Source organism: Macaca nemestrina, chromosome 7, assembly GCF_043159975.1.
Source record: "Macaca nemestrina isolate mMacNem1 chromosome 7, mMacNem.hap1, whole genome shotgun sequence".
Lineage (NCBI taxonomy): Eukaryota > Metazoa > Chordata > Mammalia > Primates > Cercopithecidae > Macaca > Macaca nemestrina.
The window spans coordinates 54,025,217-54,050,723 of NC_092131.1; the positions used below are offsets into that span (position 1 = coordinate 54,025,217).

A 25,507-nucleotide genomic window follows, 5' to 3' on the forward strand; every position below is an offset into this window, starting at 1 on the left:
AAGTAGGAAATGAGACAGAACCCTGATATTGCCATTTTGATCCATGATTCAGATGTACTTGAATCCAGATTAATCCTCTGAATCCTTTGCTCTTGAGAGCTAATAAATTATCTTACTTTGCCTACATTTGTTTGAGTTAGGTTAATGCAACCTGCAATCAAGAATCTTCACTAATTTCTCTTCTTTCTCCCTGGGTGTGAAAATATGTTCCTGAAATTTTTTCTAATTCTTTGTTCTGTTTGTGAGTCTTCGTGTTTCTGGGTTTGGTTCCTATAATTGTAAATGGGACACTCAAAAGCCAGAAGAGGTAGGGGATGATTGCTGTGTTGTTGTTATTGTCATTGTTAAGGTAAAAGCAAGAAATGCCAATTGTAAATACATAGTATTAGAATTAGAATCTTGACAGGCAGTGAGAAGAACTATTGACCAGATTATTCATAGAAACATAGAATCTTAAAGGAAGATGAAATGTAAGCAATTTAATATTTTTATTTTAATAAGAGGAATCTGAGACCTAGAAGGTTAATCCATTTGTCCAAGGTCACAGAAACAAGCCTGTAATCCAGGTCTCCCTGGCTTTATTTGGTGCTTTTTCACTGCATTGTGACCCCTTTATTCATACTGGGGCTAAAGCAGTCAGACTGGGTCATAACACAACTACATATGAAGTTCAGAATTTGCTAATGTCACAGAGAGGAGGAATATCAATAAGTGAACAATTAAAAATCAGCATTTAAAACAACTGCACTATAATAAAGTAGCACAAGAAATTAAGTTGATCATGTTAGACATAACCTCATACTTAAATAAGTAAAAGTTTTTCTGTGATTCTAAGTCCAGATTTCTCCAGTCTTCCAAATTTGTTGTCCTTACTTTTCAATATTGAGAAAAAATATATGAATGTTTTCTTTCAACTCCTGCCATACTAAATACATACTGATAGAATAGTGGTTTCTTCTTAAGTTGAAGCACTTGTAAAATAATTATACAAATAAGCTATTTGTGGGACATTTGCAAGTAAATATAGATTATTGGTGGTTCACAAAAGTCCATATTTGTATCTCGAGATTTTTTTTTTCTTAACTCCTTGCATTCCTGAAGAGATATATGACCTGTAAAGTAATGAATCATTTCATTCCAAATACATAGAATCATGGAATTTGGGGTGAGAGGGTTATTTAGAAACTGCTTAAGTCCAACATTTATTGATGAGGAATCCAAGACCCAGGAAGATTAATTGACTGTATGTAACCTTGGACAACGAACTCTTATGAATCCTTCCATAATGTCACCTGAAAATAATTTTTTTCTTGTAAGTATCTAAGTAATATTAAACTGTTTGAGTACTTAAGCTAAAATATATTTCCTTATCTTTCCACTTCCCTTCTAACTACTCTCTGAAAAGCAATAATAATTATTCCAAAAACCTTTTTTTCTTATTTACAGTCTGATGTTAGAGGAATATCATAATGCATATTCTCATAAAACATCTTTGTTTCATATACACCTAACTTTAAAAGGTTGTGTATGTGTAGCAAAGAACTTGGTCTAATTGTCTCCCCATATTAACATATACAGAATTCCAGAACAGTCTGAACACATACTCATCATTGTGTTTCAGGTTAGTAGTGATCTGATTGATGAAATTAAGCATGCCAAACGCATGAAAGGCTTGGGTGAGGGTCACCTCGGGATGCAGCAAGCACCCTGGGTCACCAAACTTCAGAAACAGACTAAAAGAAGACCTCCCCTTATTCCACCTTGGAGGGGAAGTCAGCTGTTTAATGGAAGGAAAACAGTTAGAAAATACAGCATCTTAATCCAAGAAGAATCAAATGGAGGAAACAGGTGTCCATTATTTAATTCTGTATTTTCCACTCTTTCAGGTAGAAAAGAAAGATTTGTGGAGAATTGTAAGCCTTATAGGTCCCAAGTTATTTATCTCCCAAGCCCTTGCTTGAGAGCAGATCTTCATCTGCTCTTCATCTACAGAGAGGAGAGTCCCCGACCCAAGGCTCAAGAGAGTTTCACCCAGTAGCTTCTAAGTGCTACAAACTGGAGTCTAGAGTTTTGGGGTTTTTAAAGAAAAGTTAAGCTGCTTTTTCATTCTTAAGGAAACTTACATAAGCACTCAGCTTGTAAAACCAAGAAGGCTTTTTCTTTGGACAGTGTCAATTCACTGTTATGTTTACTGTATGTTGTAGATTTTGCTAGATATGAGGTCTACATAAATTAAATTTCACATATTAGAATTTATTTTAATAGATAAATAGCATAAAAGTGCAGTAATGAATACAGAAAGGTATTCACTGTAGCATTTATTATGATAGCAAAATGTTGGCATCACCACCTGAAGAACTATCAATATGGGATTTGCTAAATAAATATTTGTATCCACACAGGAAAAAATTATGCATCCTTTTTTTAAAAAGAATCCTATGAAAATTTGTTGTTTTTGTAATTTTCAACTGGATGAGATGGCATAGGTAAAAAACTTCAAAATATGTGCTTTCAGAAAGCAGTTTTATTGGGGAAGGAGTTAATCATAAAATGCTTTTTTTCTTTTTTGTTTAAACTCCTTCTGGATAAAGAGGTTCTATGCTGCAACAAGGCCAGCTGGGATTCCCAAATAAGAGACTGTTTCTTTAATGTTTATAAGACTGACCAACATAAGTCATTAAATCAGGGAGGACCCCAGCTGGACATAATTATTCTGTATGAATGGGGACCTAGTAGACTGAATCAAGTTTAGCATCTGCCAGGGCATCTTGCTGCAGACTGTATATTGTGGAATATTTGATTCAGGACATTGAAAATAAGAGGCATTCATTTGGAAACAAAAATGAACCTATATGTAGGTTTACTAAAATCTGTCTTTGCCCATATGTTGATTATTACAACATGCATAATGCAGATGAAGTCTTCTTAAGTTAGTAGTAGTTTCTAATTAATAAGCTAGTCAAATCTTGGATATCAAGGGAGAAGTGTCACTTCAGATTCTGGGCTCTGTTTGTTTTCTCTCTATCCCTAACATTTGTTGTCTGTCCTTAGACTTTATCCTTCCTGGATTCCCATCTTTTTGCTGTAGAATCTCTCACATCCTTTCTGTACTTTCTTAAAGACCCAATTATTACAGAACATGGTTTTTACACTCTCAACTATAGAAAAGTTATATGCAGCTGCTGCCACCAGGATTTCGCTATTCTTTTTTGACTGCTGTAACTTGTGCATTACTTTACTCTGTGCGGGCATGGCAAATCTTCACTCATTTGTTTATTCATCAAATATTTATGGAGCACCTATTTTGTGCCAGGTCCTATTGTACAAAGAATAAGATTTGGTTTGTGCCCTTGGGACTTTATATTTCCAGTAAGAGAAGCAGAACTTTATACTAGTAATTCTAATGGAATGTAGTAAGTACAAGGATAAAGATATGCATTAAAAAAAATATGTGCATGCTGTGTACCTGGAACACAGAGGAGGGACCCTTAACCAGATTAGGGAAAGAGAGGCCTGAATAGCATCCTAAAGGATGAAGATAGGTAAGCTGGGAGAGAGGAGGTTCAAACAAGCATTGAACTCCAGTAAATGATATGTATTCTGACATACTTGATGGGAAGAAGTGTACTGATAACTGCAACTGTGAAATGCATTAAAAAATAAGATGCATTAAAACTAAAAGTAGGCGATACCATTCAGGACATAGGCACAGGCAAAGATTTCATGATGAAGATACCAAAGCAATTGCAACAAAAGCAAAAATTGACAAATGAGATCTAATTAAACTAAAGAGCTTCTGCACAGCAAAATAAACTATCAACAAAGTAAACAGACAACCTAAACAATGGGAGAAAAATTTTGCAAACTGTGCATCTAACAAAGGTCATTATCCAGCATCTATAAGGAACTTAGACTAATTTACAAGAAAAAAACCCATTAAAAAATGGGCAAATGACATGAACAGACACTTCTCAAAAGAAGGCATACATGCAGCCAACAATCATACAAAAAAAAAGCTCAACATCACTGATCATTGGTAGAAGGGGGTGGCACCAAGATGGCCAAATAGAAACAGCTCCAGTCTGCAGCTCCCAGCGTGAACCATGCAGAAGATGGGTGATTTCTGCATTTCCAACTGTGGTACCGGGTTCATCTCACTGGGGCTTGCCAGACAAGTGGGTGCAGCCCACGGAGCAGGATGGGGCATCGCCTCACCCGGGAAATGCAAGGGGTCAGGGAATTCCCTTTTCTAGCAAAGGGAAGCTGTGACAGATGGCACCTGGAAAATCGGGACACTCCCACCCTAATACTGTGCTTTTCCAATGACCTTAGCAAACGGCACACCAGGAGATTATATGCTGCACCTGGCTGGGAGGGTCCCACGCCCATGGAGCTTCACTCACTGCTAGCACAGCAGTCTGAGATCGAACTGTAAGGTGGCAGTGAGGCTGGGGGAGGGGCGCCCGCCATTGCTGGGGCTTGAGTAGGTAAACAAAGCCGCCTGGAGGCTCCAACTTGGTGGAGCCCACCACAGCTCAAGGAGGCCTGCCTGCCTCTGTAGACTCCACCTCTGGGGGCAGGGCATAGCTGAACAAAAGCCAGCAGAAACTTCTGCAGACTTAAACGTCCCTGTCTGACAGCTTTGAAGAGAGTAGTGGTTCTCCCAGCACAGAGTTTGAGATCTGAGAATGGACAGACTGCCTCCTCCAGTGGGTCCCTGACCCCGGAGTAGCCCGGAGGTGTCAGGTGGGGCAACTGACACCTCATAAGGCTGGGTGCCCTTCTGAGACGAAGCTTCCAGAGGAAGGATTCGGCAGCAACATTTGCTGTTCTGCAGCCTCTGCTGGTGATACCTAGGCAAATGGGGTCTGGAGTGGACCTCCAGCAAACTCCAACAGACCTGCAACTGAGGGTCCTGACTGTTAGAAGGAAAACTAACAAATGGAAAGGACATCCACACCAAAACCCCAACTGTAAGTCACCATCATCAAAGACCAAAGGTAGATAAAACCACAAACATGGGGAGAATCCAGAGCAGAAAAGCTGTAAGTTCTAAAAATCAGAGCACCTCTTCTCCTCTAAAGGAACACAGCTCCTCACAAGCAATGGAACAAAGCTGGACGGAGAATGACTTTGATGAGCCGAGAGAAGAAGGCTTCAGATGATCGGTAATAACTTTTCCGAGCTAAAGAAGGATGTTCGAACCCATGGCAAAGAAACTGAAAACCTTGAAAAAAGAGTAGACGAATGGCTAACTAGAATAAACAGTGAAGAGAAGCCCTTAAATGACCTGATAGAGCTGAAAACCATGGCATGAGAACTAAGTGATGAATGCAAAAGCTTCAGTAGCTGATTTGACAGCAAGTTCACAACTTTTTTGAACACATTAAAGTGCAGAAGTTCAGCTGGACCAAAATTTCAAGAGAGACAAGGGTGGATGTGACATGAGCACTAGCTTACTGGGATATGGTTCTACTGAGCAATGGTAAGATTAAGTTCAACCAGGGCAAACACTACATTGACGGAGGCTGAGTGCAGCCAGTTGAGTATACATCTGTAAGAGAAGCTTGAAGGTTCTGGAGGGCTATAAACATAAGGAAGCCTACATATTCCTGCCAGACTTTTCTCAGTGAACCCACTGGGTGCTCACAGAAAACATTGGGAAAGTTTCCTTGTGATGATGAAGCAAGGAAGAACAGCAATCACCATGAGGAGGCTGCTAAACACTACCAGGACCCTCTCTCTTCATCTCCTTTTATGGAACAAGTCTCATTCTGGGACAGGAAAGACAAAAAACACTCTTTCCTGATTTGTTGAAAACCCATTGCAGTTTTGGGAATAAACGAAAAAAAAATCCTCTACCTCTGCAGGAGAGGCAGAAATACAAACTGGGCTGCAAATTAGTGAGAAGGACACTTCTGAAATCAAGGAACATGGTTCTTGCCTAAGACTGAGGTTTAATACAATAACTGAGAATGCCCCATTCCCCTCTGCTAGACTAACAGGCTTTAAGTAACAAGCAACTTGCAAGAGAGCACTCTCTTTAAGGCAAAGTTTAAGGGGAAGACTGAAAACTGAAGGGGAGCAAACATTGAAAACACCCATCTGGTAAACCAATGCAAAAAGTATCATTAGAAGATTTGGGATCCTCTGGGGCACTGAGGGTTATATAGCACAATAAATCTCAAACCCAGCCAAATTTCTAATTAGATGAACACCTCATGGCTCCCCACCTCTAATTTTGGAGGAAAGAAAGGTGTGCCCATTTCCAGGGATAAAAACTATTGACCTCAGTTCTGCTGTCCTATACAAGATGTTGACTTTCAACAAAATATTATGAAACATACAAAAAGACAAGAAAAAAAAAGCTTCTAAGAGGCAAAACAATCATCAGAACAATGTCAGAACCAGACACAGATATGACAAGATATGTTGGAATTATGTGATAAATAATTTAAAAATAACTATGATAATATGCCAAAGGCTCTGATGGAAAAAAATGAATAACATGCAAGACCAGATGGATAATTCAGCAGAGAGATGGAAACTCTAGGTAAGAATCAAATGGAAATGCTAGAAATGGGAAATATGGTAACAGACACAAAGAAAGCACGTAATACATAAATTCAAGAGTGTCATAAAGAAGATAGGTAAACTTGAAGATAGATCTATAGAAATTATTTATCTAAAATAGGAAAATAAGTGGGGACAAAATGGAGCAGAGCATCCAAGAGCTGTGGAACATTATACAATATAATATATGTGAATTAGAATTCCAGTAGCAGAAGAGAGAGAGTATAGGGCAGAAGAAATGTCTGAAGAAATAATGGCCAAGAGCCAGGATCAGTGGCTCCTGCCTGTAATCTCGGTGACTTGGGAGTCTGAGATGGGAGCATTGCTTGAAGCCAAGAGTTTGAGATCAGCTGGGCAATGTAAAGAGACCCTGTCTCTAAATTTGTTTTTTTTAAAAATTAGCCAAGTGTGGTGGCATGCACCTGTAGTCTTAGCTACTTAGGAAGCTGAGGTGGGAGGATCACATGAGCCAAGCATTTCAAGGCTGCAGTGAGCTATGATTGCACCTCTGTGCTCCAACCTGGGCAACAGAGTAAGACTTTGTTTCTTAAAAAAAGAGAGAAAAAAATAATGGCCAAGAATTTTCAAAAATTAATAATAAATACCAAATTACAAATAAATGTTTCTAAAGCATCCGAGATCATCAAGTAGAAGAAATACCAAATCAAACAAAACACAACAAACACCTATACATATTATATTTAAACTGCTGAAAACAAAAATTGGAAAGTTGGGAAAAGATATGTCCTGCAAGCACAATACATATGAAAACTAGTAAAGCTAAATTATGATTGGATAAGGAAACTACAAGATGAGAAGTATTAACAGAGATAATGAGTGGCATTTAATAAAGATAAAGAGACCAATTAATCAAGAAGACAGCAATATTATATGTGTATGTCTCTAATATCAAAGTTTCAGAGTACATGAAGAAAACTTTGACAGAATTAAAGGGAATATAGACAAATCCACAGTTACATCAGAGATTTCAACAGCTCTCTTTCCATGATTGATAAAATAAGCAGAAAGAAAACCAGTACAAATACAGAAAATGTAAATAACAATTTCAACAAATTGAATTCAGTTGACATTTGTAGAACATTTCAACAACAATAGCAGATTACATCTTCTTAAATGCACATGAAACATTCACCAGAGGCTACCACAAGCTGGGCCATCAAACAAGTCTCATAAATTTCAGAGGCTTAAAATTATTCAGAATATGTTCTCTGGAATGAATATAATTAAATTCATAATAAATAGCAAAAAACTGTCTAGAAAATTCCCACATATTTACAAATTAAATGGTATACTTCTAAATAATTTATGGACCAAAGAAGATATTACAAAGGAAATTAGAAGATATTTTGAGGGAGGTTCCAAGATGGCCGAATAGGAACAGCTCCAGTCTACAGCTCCCAGCGTGAGCGATGCAGAAGACGGGTGATTTCTGCATTTCCAACTGAGGTACCAGGTTCATCTCACTGGAGCTTGTTGGAGAGTGAGTGCAGCCCATGGAGTGTCAGCTAAAGCAGGGCGGGGCATCACCTCACCCTGAAAGTGCAAGGGGTCAGAGAATTTCCTTTCCTAGTCAAGGGAAGCTGTGACAGATGGTACCTGGAAAATCGGGACACTCCCACGCTAATAGTGTGCTTTTCCAATGGTCTTAGCGAACACCACACCAGGAGATTGTATCCCGCGCCTGGCTTGGAGGGTCCCACGCCCATGCAGCTTTGCTAACTGCTAGCACTGCAGTCTGAGATTGAACTGCAAGGCGGCAGGCAGGTTGGGGGAGGGGTGTCTGCCATTGCTGAGGCTTGAGTAGGTAAACAAAGTGGCCAGGAAGCTTGAACCGGGTGGAGCCCACCACAGCTCAAGGAGGCCTGCCTGCCTTTGTAGACTCCACCTCTGGGTGCAGGGCATAGATGAACAAAAGCCAGCAGAAACTTCTGCAGACTTAAACGTCCCTGTCTGACAGCTTTGAAGAGAGTAGTGGTTCTCCCAGCACAGAGTTTGAGATCTGAGAATGGACAGACTGCCTCCTAAAGTGGGTACCTGACCCCCGAGTAGCCTAACTGGGAGGTACCACCCAGTAGGGGCCGACTGACACCTCATAAGGCTGGGTGCCCTTCTGAGACGAAGCTTCCAGAGGAAGGATCAGGCAGCAATATTTGCCGTTCTGCAATATTTGCTGTTCTGCAGCCTCTGCTGTTGATACTCAGGCAAACGGGGTCTGGAGTGGACCTCCAGCAAACTCCAACAGACCTGCAACTGAGGGTCCTGACTGTTAGAAGGAAAACTAACAAATGGAAAGGACATCCACACCAAAACCCCATCTGTACGTCACCATCATCAAAGACCAAAGGTGATAAAACCACAAAGATGGGGAGAAACTAGAGCAGAAAAGTTGAAAATTCTAAAAATCAGAGTGCCTCTTCACCTCCAAAGGAACACAGCTCCTCGCCAGCAATGGAACAAAGCTAGATGGAGAATGACTTTGATGACATGAGAGAAGAAGGCTTCAGATGATCAGTAATAACAAACTTCTCCGAGCTAAAGGAGGATGTTCGAACCCATGGCAAACAAAACTGAAAACCTTGAAAAAAAGATTAGACAAATGGCTAACTAGAATAAACAGCATAGAGAAGACTGTAAATTACCTGATGGAGCTGAAAACCATGGCACGAGAGCTACATGACGCATGCACAAGCTTCAGTAGCTGATTTGATCAACTGGAAGAAAGAGTATCAGTGATTTAAGATCAAATGAATGAAATTAAGTGAGAAGAGAAGTTTAGAGAAAAAAAAGTAAAAAGAAATGAACAAAGCCTCCAAGAAATATGGAATGATGTGAAAAGATCAAATTCACGTCTGACTGGTGTACCTGAAAGTGACAGGTAGAATGGAATCAAGTTGGAAAACACAATATAGGATATTATCCAGGAGAACATCCCCAACCTAGCAAGGCAGGCCAACGTTCAAATTCCTGAAATACAGAGAACACCACAAAGATACTCCTCGAGAAGAGCAACTCCAAGACACATAATTGACAGATTCACCAAAGTTGAAAGGAAGGAAAAAATATTAAGGGCAGCAAGAGAGAAAGGTCGGGTTACCCACCAAGGGAAGCCCATCAGACTAACAGCAGATCTCTTGGCACAAACTCTACAAGCCAGAAGAGAGTAGGGGCCAGTATTCAACATTCTTAATAAAGAATGTTCAACCCAGAATTTCATATCCAGCCAAACTAAACTTCAAAAGTGAAAGAGAAATAATATCCTTTAGAGACAAGCAAATGCTGAGAGATTTTTGTCACCACCAGGCTTGCCTGACAAGAACTCCTGAATGAAGCACTGAACATGGAAAGGAAAAACCAGTACCAGCCACTGTAAAACCATGCCAAATTGTAAAGACCATCAATGCTAGGAAGAAACTAATCAACTAATGAGCAAAATAACCAGCTAACATCATAATGACAGGATCAAATTCACACATAACAATATTAACCTTAAATGTAAATGGGCTAAATGCTCCAATTAAAAGACGCAGACTGGCAAATGGGATAGAGTCAAGACCCATCAGTGTGCTGTATTCAGGAGACCCATTTCACGTGCAGAGACACACATAGGCTCAAAATATAGGGATGGAGGAAGATCTACCAAGCAAATGGAAAAGAAAAAAAAAAACAGGGGTTGCAATTCCTAGTCTCTGATAAAACAGACTTTAAACCAACAAAGATCAAAAGAGACAAAGAAGGCCATTACATAATGGTAAAGGGATCAATTCAACAAGAAGAGCTAACTATCCTGAATATATATGTACCCAATACAGGAGCACCCAGGTTGATAAAGCAAGTCCTTAGAGACCTACAAAGAGACTTAGACTCCCACACAATAATAGTGGGAGACTTTAACACCCCACTGTCAACATTAGACAGATCAATAAGACAGAAAGTTAAGGATATCCAGGAATTGAACTCAGCTCAGCACCAAGTGGACCTAACAGACATCTATAGAACTCTCCACCCCAAATCAACAGACTATACATTCTTCTCAGCACCACATCACACTTATTCCAAAATTGACCATATAGTTGGAAGTAAAGCACTCCTCAGCAAATGTAAAAGAACAGAAATTATAACAAACTGTCTCTCAGACCACAGTGCAATCAAAGTCAAACTCAATATTAAGAAACTCACTCAAAACTGCTCAACTACATGGAAACTCAACAACCTGCTCCTGAATGACTACTGGGTACATAATGAAACGAAGGCAGAAATAAAGATGTTCTTTGAAACCAATGAGAACAAATACACAACATACCAGAATATCTGGGACACATTTAAAACAGTGTGTAGAGGGAAATTGATAGCACTAAATGCCCACAAGAGAAAGCAGGAAAGATCTAAAATTGACACCCTAACATCACAATTAAAAGAACTAGAGAAGCAAGAGCAAACACTTTCAAAAGCTAGCAGAGGGCAAGACATAACTAAGATCAGAGCAGAACTGAAGGAGATAGAGACACAAAAAACCCTTCAAAGAATCAATGAATCCAGGATCTGGTTTTTTGAAAAGATCAACAAAATTGATAGACTGCTAGCAAGACTAATAAAGAAGAAAAGAGAGAAGAATCAAATAGATGCAATAAAAAATGATCAAGGGGATATCACCACCGACCCCACAGAAATACAAATTACCATTAGAGAAAAGTATAAACACCTCTATGCAAATAAACTAGAAAAATCTAGAAGAAATGGATAAATTCATGGACACACATACCCTCCCAAGACTAAACCAGGAAGAAGTTGAATCCCTGAATAGACCAATAACAGGTTCTGAAATTGAGGCAATAATTAATAGCCCACCAACCAAAAAAAGTCCAGGACCAGAAGGATTCACACCTGAATTCTACCAGAGGTACAAAGAGGAGTTGGTACCTTCTGAAACTATTCCAGTCAATAGAAAAAGAGGGAATCCTCCCTAACTCATTTTATGAGGCCAGCATCATCCTGATACCAAAGCCTGGCAGACATAACAAAAAAAAGAGAATTTTAGACCAATATCCCTGATGAACATCATTGCAAAAATCCTCAATAAAATACTGGCATACTCAATCCAGCAGCACATCAAAAAGCTTACCCACTACGAACAAGTTGGCTTCATCCCTGGGATGCAAGGCTGGTTCAACATATGCAAATCAATAAACGTAATCCATCATATAAACAGAACCAAAGACAAAAGCCACATGATTATCTCAATATATGCAGAAAAAACCTTTGACAACATTCAACAGCGCTTCATGCTAATAACTCTCAATAAACTAGGTATTGATGGGATGTATCTCAAAATAATAAGAGCTATTTGTGACAAACCCACAGCCAACATTATACTGAATGGGCAAAAACTGGAAGCATTCCCTTTGAAAACTGGCACAAGACAGGGGTGCCCTCTGTCACCACCCCTATTTAACACAGTGTTGGAAGTTCTGGCCAGTGCAATCAGGCAAGAGAAAGAAGTAAAGGGTATTCAATTAGGAAAAGAGGAAGTCAAATTGTCCCCATTTGCAGATGACATGATTGTATATTTAGAAAACCCCATCATCTCAGTTCAAAATCTCCTTAAGCTGATAAGCAACTTCAGCAAAGTCTCAGGATACAAAATCAATGTGCAAAAATCACAAGCATTCTTATACACCAATAACAGACAAACAGAGAGCCAAATCATCACTGAACTCCCATTCACAATTGCTTCAAAGAGAATAAAAATACTTAGGAATCCAACTTACAAGGGACGTGAGGGACCTCTTCAAGGAGAACTACAAACCACTGCTCAGCAAAATAAAAGAGGACACAAACAAATGGAAGAACATTCCATGCTCATGGATAGGAAGAATCAATATCGTGAAAATGGCCATACTGCCCAAGGTAATGTATAGATTCAATGCCACCCTCATTAAGCTACCAATGACTTTCTTCACAGGATTGGAAAAAACTACTTTAAAGTTCATATGGAACCAAAAGGAGCCCACATTACCAAGACAATCCTAAACCAAAAGAACAAAGTTGGAGGCATCACGCTACCTGACTTCAAACTGTACAAGGCTACAGTAACTAAAACAGCATGGTACTGGCATCAAAACAGGGATATAGACCAATGGAACAGAGCAGAGCTGTCAGAAATAACACCACACATCTACAACCATCTGATCTTTGACAAACCTGACAAAAACAATAAATGGGTAAAGGATTCCCTATTTAATAAATGGTGCTGGAAAAACTGGCTAGCCATATGTAGAAAGCTGAAACTTGATCCCTCCTTACACCTTATACAAAAATTAATTCAAGATGCATTAAAGACTTAAATGTTAGACCTAAAACCATAAAATCCCAAGAAGAAAACATAGGCAATACCATTCAGTCCATAGGCATGAGCGAGGACTTCATGACTAAAACACCAAAAGCAATGGCAACAAAAGCCAAAATGGACAAATGGGATCTAATTAAACTAAAGAGCTTCTGCACAGCAAAAGAAACTACCATCAATGTGAACAGGCAACCTCAGAATGGGAGAAAATTTTTACAATCTACCCATTTGACAAAGGGCTAATATCCAGAATCTACAAAGGACTTAAACAAATTTACAAGAAAAAAATCAATCCCATCAAAAAGTGGGCAAAGAATATGAACAGACACCTCTCAAAAGAATACATTTATGCAGCCAACAGACACATGAAAAAGTGCTAATCATCACTGGCCATCAGAGAAATGCAAATCAAAATCACAGTGAGATACCATCTCACACCAGTTAGAATGACGATAATTAAAAAGTCAGCCATAAAAAGGTTGAGTTCATGTCCTTTTCAGGGACATGGATGAAGCTGGAAAGCATCATTCTGTGCAAACTATCGCAAGGACAGAAAACCAAACACCACATGTTCTCACTCATAGGTGGGAATTGAACAATGAGAACACTTGGACACAGGGTGGGGAACATCACACACCAGGGCCTGCCAGGAGGTGGGGGGAGCAGAGAGGGATAGCATTAGGAGATACATGTAATGTAAATGACGAGTTAATGGGTGCAGCACACCAACATGACACATGTATACATATGTAAGAAACCTGCACATTGTGCACATGTACCCTAGAACTTAAAGTATAATTTAAAACTAAATAAATAAATAAATAAATAAAAGAATTCCCAGCTTGAAAAAAAAGTTATTTTGAACTACATGATAATGAAGGTATTTCACATTTGTAGGAAACAGCTAAAGCAGTGCATAGAAGGACATTTATACTTTTAAATGTTTATATTAGAAAAAATGCTTAAAATAAATGATCTACACTTTTACTTTAAGATGACAGAAAAAGAAGAGGAAATTGAACCAAAATTAAGAAGAAATGTGAAAACAATACAAGAATGAAAAGCAATTACATAGAAAATGGACAGAAAATAGAGAAAAGTAACAAAGGCAAAAGTTTTTTCTTTGAAAATGTTAATAAAATTGATTAAAATATAGTAAGACAGAAAAAAAATGTACAAATCATGGTTGTCAGAAATGAAAGAGAGGTCATCACTACAGATCCTAGAGGCTTTGAAAAGATAGCAAAGGGGTATTATGAACAATTTTATGCAAATACCTTTGAGAACACAGATGAACAATACATCAGAAGCAATACTTTATACCTGGAGGTATTGTAGAAATTATTAACATCATCACAAAGTTGAAAGATACAGGTGTGGTGAATCCTCCTATCTCCATGACAAGTTACCTAGTAACAACAAGTAATTTTGGAGAATATCAGTCGGTTATTATAAAATTAGTTAGGTGGTAACTCCAGTTAGCTACTATCCTAGATGTGGGTTCTATCTAGTTTGCTATAAGACTGCCTATCATGATGGGTATTATCTTACTTATCAAGTCATAAAATTGGGTTGCCTAGCAGCACTTACTCAACAAGGCTAAGCAAGTGACATAAGACTGAGTTTAACCAGGCCTTAAATGTATCAGTGAGTTGTGTGAGCAAGTGTCTCCCATTCTCAGTGTTCCTACTCTTGATGCATAGCCACACGAACTTCTACCTGCTTACATAGCTTCATGGGTTAGAGGAGTACCCTATGACCAGCTGATAAAAGAAACAAAACATTAAACTTGATTTTTAGGTGATTCTGTGCTATATGCAGACTGTTCTCATTAACCTCAATTGTGTGTGATGACAAGGACAATGATGAGAAATCCTCCCTGTAATAGGCAGAATTATATGTGGAATATCTCTTTTTTCACATATGCTGGAAAGAAAGTTGTCCTGCATTATGAGTCTAAAATGACTTATAATCAGTGGCTAATATTCGTCTGGATCGTCAGGGACTAGAGAAGAACAATACTGAGGATTGATAATGAGAGGATCTAGGGGCAGGGTAGGTGGATGGAAACCTCTGTCTTACCAAGGGTGGGTGGTAGGAGTGATTTGCCCCAGGTACAAGCAACTTTTTAGAACTTAGACCACAGAAAGTTTTTTGAGAGGGAGTATTGTGAACTGGCATTGTTTGGAATTACTAGCACATGGTGCTAAGAAGAAGAAGATTAAATCATAGTTGCCTTTATTATTATTATTTTTTATATTATCTGCCAACAATGCACGTCTTGTCACCTTTAACTGTTGAACCACTCCCATTTCCCCACTTTAGGTCCAGAGTGTGTCAATATTGGTGCCTTATGAATGCTCACCAATGGCCTTCAAAACTGAGGACTTTCTCAACCAGATGGCAAAGAATGGACCAGATGACCAGTTCAGGGATGTAAGTCAGCAGCCACTTTCCTTTGTCACTCCAGTGATTGCTCAGTGAGCTTATTGAAAGTGTGGTGGGAAGGACGAAAATTATATATGTGGGATATGGCTTCTTTCACTGCTGTGTGTCTACTTTGCCAACTTCAGAGATTAACACTGAGCCCTGCTATGTCACTATAACTCAGTATCACTGGCCAGCCACCTGGTGGCAGAATAATGATATTGGACTCTTATTGTTGGCAGGGGGTAGGAATTAACCTTATTGGAATAAAGAGTCTTACATGGAATTGTCTTCCTTAAAGCACTCAACTCATAAAACTAGAAAAGATAAATAAATGAAATTGAAGAGAGGCATAATAGAGACAAAAACAGAAATACTTTTAGACTACAACAACCACAAAAAAGATTTTAACAATAAAACTTATAGGTCATAAATTGAAAAGACTTATGAAATAGACAAAAACTATTGCTATTCCACTAATAGATAAATACAGAGAGAATGGCAAATAAATATTTGGAATGAGAAAGGCAACAAAATGGTAGATAGGAAAAATTACTTAAGAATCTGTCTATAGGCTGGGTGTGGTGGTTCATGCCTGTAATCCTAGCATTTTGGGAGGCTGAAGTGGGCTGATCACGGAGTCAAGAGATTGAGACCATCCTGGCCAACATGGTAAAACCCCGCCTCTATTAAAAATACAAAAAAGAAAAATTAGCTGGGTATGGTGGTGCATGCCTGTAGTCCCAAGCTACTCAGGAGGCTGAGGCAGGAGAATCACTTGAACCTGGGAGGCGGAGGTTGCAGTGAGCCGAGATCACGCCACTGTACTCCAGCCTGGCGACAGAGTGAGACTCTGTCTCAAAAAAAAAAAAAACAAAAAAACAAAAAAACAAAAAACAAAGAATGTGTCTGTAAGTGTATATCAATAGACTTGAAAATCTTGATTAAATGGATAATTTTCTAGTTAACTACAAATTATCAAAATTAACTAAAGGAGGTAAAAAAAAATCTGAAATAGGCTAATAAAAGGAATAAAATAAAAAAAGATACTAAAAGGCCTACCACCCTGTAAAAAGGTTCAGATAGTCTTACATGCAAATTGTACCACATTCTTAAATATTAGATAATTCCTAGGCCATAGAAACTAAATGACATTTACACCTAGTTGATTTTTGATGAAGGTGCCAAGAACACACAGTGGTAAAAACTGGATATCCAAATACAGAGGGATGAAATTAGACCCTTACCTCATACCATATATAAAAATCAACTCAAAATGCATTAATGTAAGACCCGAAACCATAGAACTACTGAAAAAAAATAGGGGAAAATCCCCAAAATATTGGCCTGGGCAATGCTTTTTTGGATATGACCTCAACAACACAGGAGACAAAAGCAAAAATAGATGAATGAGATTACATCAAACTAAAAAGACAGCAAAGGAAACAATCAGAGTAAAGAGACAGTCTACAGAATAGTGGAAAATATTTGCAAATTATACATCTAACAAGGGTTAATATCCAAAATACACAGGGAACTCAAACAAGTCAATAACAAAAAACAAATAACCCCAATTTAAAAATAGGTAAAAGATACACAAATGGTCAACAGGTATATGAAAAAATGCTCAACATCACTAATCATCATGGAAATGCAAATCAAAACCACAGTGATATATCACTTCACTCCTGTTAGAATGGCTATTACCAAAAAGACAAAAGATAAGTGTTGATGAGAACACTAATGTAGAGAAAAGGGAATCCTTGCACACTATTGATGGGAATGCAAATTAGTACAGCCATTTTGGAAGATAGTATATAGTTTCCTCAGAAAATTAAAAATAAGACTACCATATAATCTAATAATCCCACTGTTGGGTACATATCCAAAGGAAATAAAGTTAGTATGTTGGGGAGAGAACTGCACTCCCATGTTTATTTTACCCCTGTTCACAATAGTCAAGATATGGAATCAACCCATGTCCATTAACAGATGAATGGATAAAGAATATGTGATATATATGTCATGTGTATATATGAATATCTTATTTATATCAGATATCAGATATATCATATATATATATAAATAGTATTCGACTATAAAAAGAAGGAAATCCTGTCATTTCCAACCACATGGATAAACCTGGAGGACATTATGTTAAGTGAAATAAGCCAGGCACAGAAACACAAACACCACATGATCTCATTCATATGTGGAATCTAAAAAAGTTGGTCTTGTAGAAATAGAGAGTAGAATGATGGTTGCCAGACGTTGAGGTGGCTGGTGGGGAAGTTGTGGAGATGTTTGTCAAAGGATACAAAAGTACAGTTAGATAGGCGAAATAAGTTCAAAAGATCTGTTGTACAGCATGATGACTGTAGTTAATGATGATATATTGTGTTCTTGAAAAATGCTAAGAGAATGGATAAGTGTTCTTACTGCAAAAATGTTAACTATGAGGTAATGCATATGTTAATTAGCTAGAATTTATCATCTCACAATGTGTGTATACTTCAGAACACTGTATTGTAAATAATAAATACATAGAATTTTATCTGCCTATTTAAATAAATTTGAAGATTCTTTTAAAAAATTAAATGAAAAGATACTATGCGGCTGGCAAAACTCTGATATAAAACTAGTCAAGAGACTTTCTGTTTCTGGTCCAGCATGTAAGGAGCTTAGAAGTTCACCACTGTGTCCTGATAATAAGTAAAAGTCTGAATAAACTGAAAAATCAGCAGCTCTCTGAGACCCATCAGAGAAGTGAGGTCACAGGACTAACTCAGCCTCCCCAAATTAGAGAGATTGACAGGTGGATACAGAAAATCACAGCTTGTGTGAACAGAAACCTGTGAGTGGACACCTCTGTGGGAATGAGTACCAGTGTAGGAAAACATACACTTAAAGTGAAGCATTACTGGAGGCCCAATGTGGACAACTCTGAGAATGAAAAACTCTAGGGGACATCCAGTTTCCGGGGGAGAGGGTGCAGTGGGGTTGTGGGGAAAGGTTCTCACAATTTTGTTCTACCTCCAGGAACTCTACCAGGTCCTAACAGTGAATATCAGAGAAAAAAGCCTCTCACGTTTCTTTCCAGCAGGGGAAGGAGACAAGGAACCATTTTAAAATATGAATATGCCAGTGCATTCTGCTCTTTTTAGCAAGGCCTTCCCTGAAGAGAAGCTGCTTTATCATAGCCTAGCCTGCTGGGGTATTATCAGAGTAACCAACCTGGGGGAATAGAAATATCCATAGAGTTGAAGTCAACTCTAGCTTTCCATTTAGGGGAAGGAAAATACCCAATGTCAATTCCCTTTAGCCATCCTGTGCCACCTAAGGGGGAAAAAACAAAATTGAGAAACACTGCTGAAATTCACAGTCCAGGGGCAGAGGCTCACCAAAAGACTGAGACCTGATTATAAGACTGTAGAATGCTTCCCTTTGCCACTACATTACTAACAGCCTATTTACTGCAGTTCCTTTTACTCAATACAGCAGGTCTACCTTTCAATAAAAAAGTACAAAACATACTGAAAGGTAAAGCCAGGGGCAATGGTGTGTGCCTGTATTCCCAGCTACTTAAGAGGTTGAGGTGGGAGGATCACTTGAGTCCAAGAGTTCAAGGCCAGACTGGTCAACATAGTGAGACCCCGTCTCTAAATATAATAATAATAATAATAATAATAATAATAATAGAAGATTTTAAAAAAGCAGATTGAAGAGACCAAACAACAAGCATCAGAACCAGAAGTAGGTTATGGTAAAAATGTTGGAGTTATCTCACCAGGAATTATTTTTAAACTCTGATTAATATGCCAAGGGCTTTAGTGGAAAACTGTCACTAATTCAAACTGTTTTTAAATGCAAAAACAGATAGATAATATAAGCAGATATATTAGAAGGAATAAAAAAGAAATGCTAGAGATCAAAACATTGTGTCAGAAATGAAGAGTGCCTTTGATAGACCCACTACCAGCTTGATGAAAGAATCCCTGAACTTGAGGATATAACAATAGAAACTTCCAAAACTGAGAAGCAAAGAAAAGAAAGATTGGGAAAACAAACAAAACAGAATATCCAAGAACTGTGACACAACTACAAAAGATGTTAACTCTGTATAATGTGAGTACAAGAAGGAGAAGCAGAGAAAGGAACAAATGCAATAGACAAAGCAATAATCAGTGAGAATTTCCCCCAAATTAATGTCAGACACCAAATCACAGGTCCAGGAAGCTTAGAGAACACTAAACAGGATAAATGGCCAAAGAAACCTGACACCTAGGCATATTATATTCAAACTTCAGAAATCAAAGTTAAAGAAAAGATCTTGAAAGAAGCCAGAGGTAACAAACACTTAACACCCCTTGAAGAGCAAAGGCAAGAACTATGTGCAACTTATAAGAAGATAAGAGAGAGACCACAAAGTACTAACGTTGGAAATGAAAGAGGGGACGTGGACAGATTCCATGGACATTAAAATGACAATAAAGGAATACTATGGACTACTTTATGCCCATGAATTTAATATCCTACATGAAATTGACAAATCTTTGGGAGACACTATCTGTTAAAACCTTCACAAGAAGAAATAGACAATCTAAGCAGGCTCATATCAAATAAATTTAATCAATAATTAATAAGCTTTCAAAACAGAAAGCACCTGCCCAGGTGAATTCACTGTTGAATTCCACTGTGTAAGGAAGAAATCTTACACTTTGTCTGCAATCTCTCCTAGAAGTTAGAATTTTTAGAAAGAATAATTTCTTTTTTTCTTCAAACTTTCATTCTAGGTTCAGGGGTACATGTGCAGATTTTTTGTACAGATAGTTTACGTGTCACGGAGGTTTGGTGTACAGATTATTTCATCACCCATGTAATATGCATAGTACCCATTAGGTAGTTTTTTGATCCTCTGCCTCCTCTCTCCCTCCACCCTAAAGTAGGCCCCAGTGTCTGTTGTTCCCTTCTTTGTGTCCTTATATACTCAATGTTTAGCTCCCACTTGTAAGTCAGAACATGCAGTATTTGGTTTTCTGTTCCTTTGTTAGTTTGCTTAGGATAATGGCCTCTAGCTCTGTCCATGTTGCTGCAAAGGACATGATGTCATTCTTTTTTGTGGCTGCATAGTGTTCCATGGTGTATGTATATACCACATTTTCTTTATCCAGTCAACTGCTGATAGGCATTTAGGGTGATTCCATGTCTTTGCTATTGTGAATACTGCTGTGATGAACATATGTGTGTGTGTGTCTTTAGGGTAGAACAATTGATATTCTCTTGGGTACATACCCAATCATAGGATGGCTGGGTTGAATGGTAATTCTGCTTTGAGTTCTTTGACAAATTTCCAAACTGCTTTCCACAATGGCTGAACTAATTTACATTCCCACCATCAGTATACAAGCATTCCCTTTTCTCCACAACCTTGTCAGCATCTATTATTTTTTTTACTTTTTCATAGTAGCCATTCTGACTTATATGAAATGGTATCTCACTGTGGTTTTGATTTGCATTTCCCTAATAATTAGTGATTTTGAATATTTCTTCTTTTTTTCAGTTTCAATAGTTTTGGGGATACAGGTGGTTTTTGGTTACATAGAAAGTTCTTTAGTGGTGATTTCTGAGATTTTGGTGCACCCATCACCTGAGCAGTGTACACTGTACCCAATACATAGTCTTTGATCCCGCATCCCCCTGTCAACCTTCCCCCTCGGGTCCTCAAAGTCCATTATATCATGCTTATGCCTTTGCATCATCATAGCTTAGCTTCCACTTGTAAGTGAAATCATATGATATTTGAGTTTCCCTTCCTGAGTTACTTCACTTAGAGTAATGGCCTTCACCAGGTGTGGTGGCTCACACCTGTAATCCCAGCACTTTGGGAGGCCAAGGCAGGCAGATCTCATGAGGTCAGGAGTTTGAGACCAGCCTGGCCAACATGATGAAACCACATCTCTACTAAAAATACAAAAATTAGCCAGGCGTGGTGGCGCACACCTGTAGTCCCAGCTACTCGGGAGGCTGAGGCAGAAGAATCACTTGAATCCGAGAGGCGGAGGTTACAGTGAGCCAAGATTGCGCCACTGCACTCCAGCCTGGGTGACAGAGTGAGATTCCATCTCAAAAAAAAAAAAAAAAAAAAAATGACCTCCACGTGCATTAGCAAATTGTGCTGCGTAAACATGTGTATGCATGTGTCTTTTTTATATAATGACTTCTTTTCATTTGGGTAGATATCCAGTAGTGGGATTGCTGAATCGAATGGTAGTTCTACTTTTAGTTCTTTAAGGAATCTCCATACTGTTTTCCATAGTTGTTGTACTAGTTTACATTCCCACTAGCAGTGTAAAAGTCTTCCCTTTATACCACATCCACACCAACATCTATTATTTTTTGACTTTTTAATTATGGCCACTCCTGCAGGAGTAAGGTGGTATCTCACTGTGGTTTTAATTTGTATTTCCCTGATATTTACTGATGTTGAGCATTTTTTCATATATTTGTTGGCTGTTTGTATATCTTCTTTTGATATTGTCTATTTATGTCCTTTGCCCACTTTTTGATGGGATTATTTGTGTGTTTTTTTTTCTTGCTGATTCATTTGAATTCTTTGTAGATTTTGGATATTAGTCCTTTGTCAGATGCATGATTTGTGAATATTTTCTCACACTCTGTGAGTTTTCTGTTTACTGATTATAATTATTATTACTTGCTGTGCAGAAGCTTTTTAGTTGAATTAGAACCCATTTTGTTTTTGGTTTTGTTGCATTTGCTTTTGACATCTTAATCATGAATTATTTGCCTAAGCCAATGTCTAGAAGAGTTTTTCTGATATTATCTTCTAGAATGTTTATGGTTTTAGGTCTTAAAAGTCTATGATGCATCTTGAGTTGATTTTTGTATAAGGTGAAAGATGAGGATTCAGTTTCATTCTTCTAAATGTGGCTTGCCAGTCTTTCCAGCACTGTTATTGAATAGAGTGTCCTTTCCCCAACTTATGTGCTTGCATGCTTTGTCAAAGATCAGTTGGCTGTAAGTATTTGGCATTTTTTCATATGCTTGTTGGCTGCATGTATGTCTTCTTTTGTCTTCTGTTCATGTCCTTTACCCACTTTTTAATGGGGTTGTTTTTGCTTGTTAACTTGCTTAAATTCCTTATAGATTCTGGAGATTAGACCTTTGTTGGATGCATAATTTGCAAATATTTTCTCCCATTCTGTATGTTGTCTGTTTACTCTGTTGATAGTTTCTTTAGCTGTGTGTAAGCTCTTTTGTTTAACTATATCTCATTTGTCAGTTTTCGTTTTTGTTGCAATTGGTTTTGGCATTTTACTTATGAAATCTTTGCCAAATCTTCTGTCCAGAATGGTATTTCCTAGGTTATCTTTCAGGGTTTTTACAGTTTTGGTTTTATGTTTAAGTCTTTAATAAATCTTGAGTTGATTTTTGTATATGATGTGAGGAAGGGGTCCAGTTTCAATTTTCTGCAAATGGCTAGTCAGTTAGCCCAGCACCATTTATTGAATAGGGAGTCCTTTCCCCATTGCTTGTTTTTATTGACTTTGTCAAGGTCAGATTGTTGTAGGTTTGTGTCATTATTTCTGGGCTCTCTATTGTGTTCCATTTGTCTATATGTCTGTTTTGTATCAGTTCCATGCTGTTTTGATTACTGTAGGCTTGTAGTATAGTTTGAAGTTGGGTAATGTGATGCCTCCAACTTTGTTCTTTTTGTTTAAGATTGCCTTTGCTCTTCAGGCTCTTTTTCTGCTCCATATGAATTTTTAAATAGTTTTTCCTAATTCTATGAAGAATGTCATTGGTAGTTCAATAGAAATAGCATTGAATGTGCAAATTGCTTTGGGCAGTATGGCCATTTTAATGATATTGATTCTTTCAATCCACAAGCATGGAATATTTTTGCATTTATTTGTCTCATCTCTAATTTCTTTTTTTTTTTTTTTTTTTTTTTTTTGAGACGGAGTCTTGCTCTGTCACCCAGGCTGGAGTGCAGTGGCCGGATCTCAGCTCAATGCAAGTTCTGCCTCCCGGGTTCACACTATTCTCCTGCCTCAGCCTCCCGAGTAGCTGGGATTACAGGCACCCACCACCTCGCCTGGCTAATTTTTTTTTGTATTTTTAGTAGAGACAGGGTTTCACCACGTTAGCCAGGATGGTCTCGATCTCCTGACCTCAGGATCCGCCTGTCTCGGCCTCCCAAAGTGCTGAGATTACAGGCTTGAGCCACCATGCCTGGCCGTCATCTCTAATTTCTTTGAGCAGTGTTTTGTAATTTTCATTGTAGAGATCTTTCATCTTCCTGATTACCTGTATGCCCAGGTATTTTATTCTTTTTGTGGTGTGAATGGGATTGTGTTTATGATTTAACTCTCAGCTTGAATATTGTTGTTGTGTAGGAATGTTATTCATTTCTGTATGTTGATTTTATATCCTGAAACTTTGCTGAAGTTGTTCATCAGATCAAGGAGAACTTTGGGCAGAGACTATGGGGTTTTCTGATATAGAATCATATTGTCTGCAAACAGCAATAGTTTGACTTCCTCTCTTCACATTTGAATGTCTTTTATTTCTTTCTCTTACCTGATTTCTCTGGCCAGGACTTCCAGCACTATGTTGAGTGGGAGTGATGAGAGAGGGCATCTTTGTCTTGTGCCAGTTTTTAAGGGGAATGTTTCCAGCTTTTGCCCATCCACTATCATGTTAGCTGTGGGTTTATCATAGATAGCTCTTATTATTTTGAAGTATGTTTATTCAGTGCCACTTTGTCTAGGGTTTTTAACATTAAGCAATGTTAAATTTTACCAAAAGTCTTTTCTGTGTCTATTGAAATAGGCATGTGTGGTTTTTGTTTGTTTGTTTTCAGTTCTGTTTATGTGATGAATTACATTTATTGATTTGTGTATGTTGAACCAACCTTGCATCCTAGAGATAAAGCCTACTTGATTGTGGTGAATTGTCTTTTGTATGTGCTCCTGGATTCAGTTTGCTAGTATTTTGTTGAGAATTTTTGTATCTATGTTCATCAAGGATATTGGCCTGAAGTTTTCTTTTTATTTTATGTCTCTGCCAGGTTTTGGTATTAGCATGATGATGTCCACATAGAATGAATTGGGGAGGAGTCCCTCCTCTTCAATTTTTTGGAGTAGTCTCATTAGGAATGGCACCAGCTCTTCTTTATACATCTGGTAGAATTGGGCTGTTCATCCATCTAGTCCTGGTCTTCTTCTGGTTGGTAGGTTTTTTTTTTTGTTTTTTGTTTTTTTGTTTTTTTTGAGACACAGTCTCACTGTGTCACCTCCCAGGTTCAAGCAATTCTTGTGCCTCAGCCTCCCAAGTAGCTAGGACTACTGGTGCACTCCACCATACCCGGCTAATTTTTTGTACTTTAGAGAGACGGGGTTTCACCATGTTGCCCAGGCTGGTCTCAAACTCCTGAGCTCAGGAAATCTGCCCCCCTTCAGCCTCCCAAAGTGCCAGGATTGGAGACCTGAGCCACTGGTTGGTAGGCTTTTTATTACTGGTCAATTTCAGAACTCATTATTGGTCTGTTCGAGGATTCAATTTCTTTGTGGTTCAATCTTGGGAGACTGTATGTTTGAAGAAATGTATCCATTTCTTTTAGGTTTTCTAGCTTGTGTGCATACAGGTGTTCATAGTACTCTCTGAGGGGGGTTTTGTATTTCTTTCGGGTCTGTGGTAGTGTCCCCTTTGTCATTTCTGATTGTGTTTATTTGGATCTTCTGGGTTTTTTTTTTTTTAATTAGTCTAGCTAGCAGTCTATATATCATTAACTTTTTTCAAAGAATAAATTCCTGGATTATTTGTTCCTCCACATGGTTTTTGATGTCTCAGTTTCCTTCAGCTCAGCTTTGATTTTAGTTATTTCTTGTCTTCTGTTAGCTTTGGGATTGGTTTGCTCTTGTTTCTCTAGTTCCATAGTTGCGATATTCTGTTGTTAATTTGAGATCTTTCTAATTTTGTGATGTTGGTGTTTAGTGCTATAAACTTCCTTCCTTCTTAACACTACTTTGGCTGTGTCCTGGAGATTCTGGTATGTTGTATCTTTGTTCTCATTAGTTTCAAAGAATTTCTTCATTTCTGCCTTAATTTCATTATTTACCC

At 38.1% G+C, this 25,507-nt stretch overlaps 1 protein-coding gene across 2 annotated transcripts in view; it reads left to right on the forward strand.

Annotated features, from left to right (window-relative positions):
- LOC105481800 (bone morphogenetic protein 4) overlaps positions 1-25,507 on the forward strand; it is a 234,202-nt gene that overhangs the window by 140,678 nt on the left and 68,017 nt on the right. For both annotated transcript variants that reach the window (XM_011741547.3, XM_071100164.1), the window contains one exon: positions 15,263-15,373. The gene's annotated coding sequence lies outside the window, so the exon portion shown is untranslated. The remainder of the gene's footprint in view (positions 1-15,262; positions 15,374-25,507) is intronic.